Here is a 4,004-nt window from a genome sequence, read left to right as displayed (position 1 = left end):
ACTAATATCAACAACCATCATAGTGTCAACAAATGAACAATTCAATAACAATCAATTGGACATAATTAACTAAAATTGGAATTTCCAGCAATTCTAAAATAATCAGAAAACCAATAACAATCATCATCCTCAAACACAGCCACAAATCAATCTCAACATAATTTCATCACATTCAATCATATTCACAATCACTAACAATCTCAATTATGCCAATTTTCATCAATTAATTAAACAAGACATTTATAAATTATTTGCAGTTACTCACTAAACTTCAAAGGCATTCATAAATTAAAACAGTTAATTTTTAAAATAAATCCCTTACCTCAGCTCGTCAAAACGCACAAAACCTAAACGTGTTAAAACCCATTTTTCCTTATGTCCTGCAATAGCCACAACATTTGACCATTTCTGAAGCAACAACAGCGACTTCAAACACGACATGCAAGCACCAATACTCAACCCTATGGCAAATAACGTGGCAAAATCCTCAGTAAGATATAGCTGAACAGAGACTATAAGGGTTTCCAAGGAGAACAACTTACTGCACTAAAAAGGAACCGAGATAACTGAGCGGCATCAACCCCCCGAACAACTCTAGTGGATTCCGTCAGCAGCGGTCAGAACAGCCCATAGGGTTGACGGTGACGCAACTCCATCACCGGCGACCAGGAAACACGACGACAACGTCTTCCCTTCCTCAACAACATACTGTCTCGGTCGGCCTTCATCCCCCTACGGTGGACCAAACGCGGGCAGGACGAGGCTGAACGGCGGCGGGTCTTCAGCGGTAGATCCGCTCCTCGGCGACGTCCTCCAACAATAGCAACGTCATCAGCGTCGACGAAGACCCTCCTTTCTAGCGGCGGTAGCACATCCTTCTCTCTCTTTGCGATTCTCTCTCTCTCTCACCTCCAGTGACTTCGACGACGGCGCGTGGAGAAGACAGTGGCAGAAGCGACGGAATGAATCTGCTTAGTGGTGGCGTGATGGCGGCGACAAGGGCTAACAGCGCGACAGCGGTGATGAGGCCCAGCAGCGCTAGTGCGGTCCCCTTCCTTCTCCCCCCTCTCCTTCCTTTCTCCTTCTTTCCCTCTGCTCACTCAGATCTCTCTCTCTTTCTGTTTATTTCTTTCCTTATTGTGGCTGCATCCTGCATGTGTGTCTTGTGTGTGTTGCGAAAGAAAGGGAAGGGGGTAAGGCGACTAGATTTAGGATAAAAATTAGGGTTAGGGTTTTGTGTAGTTGGGTTTGGAGTAATTTGGTAATTTTAATAAAAATTAGAGATATATAGTAATTGAAAACTCCCTTTTTTAATCCAACACTCATTTATGAAAATTATTATTTAATTATCAATTTTCAAATAAATAGAGATAATCAATTTAATTTCTCTTAAAATCATAAAATAGAGTTCAAAGTCTAATTATTCAAATTAAATCATATATCTAAAATCCTCATTATTTTTCAATTACTCAAGCTTTTAAAGATTTAAGGTCTTATATTCTACTCCACTTATAAAATTTTTTGTCCTAAAAAATTTAACGTAATACACAAAATAGTACCTAGTTTCAACACTTTACTTTTTAAACATTTGATGAAAAAGCAAAAAGTCTTAGAATATAGATATACATACCTACAGTTTCAAATAATAGGATTCTCATATGGTATAGAGATATAAGGGTATAAGTGTGAGGCTTGTAGCTCAATGTAAACGATTACAAAACAGGCTGGCGTTAAAACAATGTGGTTAACGTTCACAACACTGATTTCATACTGAGTCCAGATATTTAACTCCCTAAACTTCAACATGACGTAACCTCACTATTCCCATCCACACTTTGTCAAATAAATCCTCCGAGAATTTTTAACATCATCCATCACCTCGCAACCCAATACGGTAACATGTCCAACATTCACAAACTCTTTTGCGTGAATCAAACTCCACATTTTCCTGTGACATCGCATACTCACAGCCTTTACTTTCCGCATCAACAAAACACATACCAAAGAACTAACACATCGCTCGCTATACCTAAAGATTGCACGTGGTACTGTACTAATTTCGAGTTTACCCAAAAGGATACAAGCAAACACCGAAGATCACAATCAAGCAAGGATACGCTTTAGAGGTAAGACTTGAAATAAGAGAACCAATCACATTCAAGAAAGGTAGAAGAATAAAGAATCTAAGCTAGCATATGCAGTTAAGATCATCGGGAATGCATATAAATAAAAGATAGGGTTGAAGAAGAATCAAGTTATTTTTCAAGAAAGAAATCTGAAACAAGGATTTCAAGGTAAACCATGAAAGAACAAGATATACAACCAAGTAACCTCGAGATGCAACCTCTAACATTTTCCAAACCCCACAACATGTGTTACCTATTATCTTTATTTCGTCCATGACAACCCATTAGTGTTCCCATATACATAAATCATTAGTCTTAAGTTGGCTAGACTTAATACCAAGAGGAATGCAATAGTAAGCTAACAACATTAATCAACAGACAGTCATGCATATAAAATCTAAACTCTTATTATCAGAACAAGTCACTAGGCATGACAGACACTCAGAGTATGCAATGAAGCATAGTTAGTCCATTCCCAAGGCTCTAACAGGAACGAACTGTTCTGATACCATAATGTAACACCCTAACTTTTAGTTGTTATGGTCGTACTAAAAGTAAGGAGTTACTAACCTGTTTTCGTTTATTATCTGTTTAATATTGAACCTTTACGTCGATATCGCATTTCAGTTTTTCAGAAAATTCCAGAAAATTATTTTTTAGTAATTAAAATCATATATCAAAGATCTTCAAACAATAATAATCACATAATTATTAATAATAATCGATGCTATACAATTAAATTCAATATAAAACTCGAATACAATACCTATCCACCCCCTCTGGATAAAATAAAAGCTAAAGCAACAAGGGCGAGGGAACTCTATAAAAATAACAGGAATCACAAGTAAATCTACTAATCATCCGCAGCATCTTATTGAATCTTCGAACCTGTATCACTAAAAGGGTGGAAGATTTTGGGGTGAGAACAAACCACACGTTCTCAGTAGGGAATGATAATGCCGTAAAAGTAATGAAATAAAATACAAATAATTAACTTTACTCAATAAAACTATATTTTTATCAAATCCTTTGAAAATACTCTTGATTTTACTTTAGCTAACTAATTACCTCTTTATAAAATCTCTAAACTTAAAACAAATTTTAAATATAAAACTAGTCACATTACCCATCTATCAGCCACATAATTAATTCTTAGTCAAAACGTCAATTCGTAATCACTTTAATACATTCACAAATTAATAGTAAAAGCAAGAGATTCAATTCAATATACAAGCAAGTCACAACAAGACAAACAGCACAATCACAAAGAAATAAGACAAGCAAGTGCAATCAAAAGCAAATATGCAAACAACATGATGCATGTCTAACCCTAACGCAGGCTATGAGCTCATGTGTCGGTTGCCTACCCGCTCCCGATATTACCTGAGCACGAGTCCTAGATATGGCTTTCTAGATGCATACAGTGTGCTTATATAAGTCTTACGGCTAGGCCGCATATGGTGCACGAATTCCCACACTTCGTACAACTGTACCAGCAAGTGCACTGGGTCGTCCAAGTAATACCTGAGCGAGTCAGGGTCGATCCCACGAAGATTGTAGTTTGAAACAAGCTATGGTTATCTTGCAGGTCTTAGTCAGGCAGATAGAAGAGTTGTTGGATTTGTGAGATCTGAACTAGGTTGATATGTTTATAATGATAGTCTTAAAACTTAGATGGTTAAGACTTGGAGTTGCTTTGTCCTTATGGATTAACTCTGGTCTCACTGTCTTCTTCAATTGTGAATGATTTCTTCTATGGCAAGTTGTATGTGATTGCCGCTGGTTTGAGCAACCACCAATACTCCTCCAGATTGATCCCTAGGCTTAGTGTGGATCCATTTTGATTGAGGGTGAAGCTTCTGCAGTCCACTCTCCTTA

At 37.3% G+C, this 4,004-nt stretch overlaps 1 long non-coding RNA gene across 1 annotated transcript; it reads right to left on the bottom strand.

Moving 5' to 3' along the window:
• On the bottom strand, positions 209 to 1,238 carry LOC107625331. Its single transcript, XR_001617188.2, has 2 exons — positions 543 to 1,238; positions 209 to 461 (listed from the first exon to the last, which is right to left on the bottom strand). It is a non-coding gene; the product is annotated as an uncharacterized LOC107625331 (long non-coding RNA).

The sequence above is a fragment of the Arachis ipaensis genome, chromosome B02 (assembly GCF_000816755.2).
Source record: "Arachis ipaensis cultivar K30076 chromosome B02, Araip1.1, whole genome shotgun sequence".
In the NCBI taxonomy this organism is placed as follows: domain Eukaryota; kingdom Viridiplantae; phylum Streptophyta; class Magnoliopsida; order Fabales; family Fabaceae; genus Arachis; species Arachis ipaensis.
The sequence above is the reverse complement of the archived record's forward strand: the minus strand, read 5'-3'. Positions and strand labels throughout refer to the sequence as shown.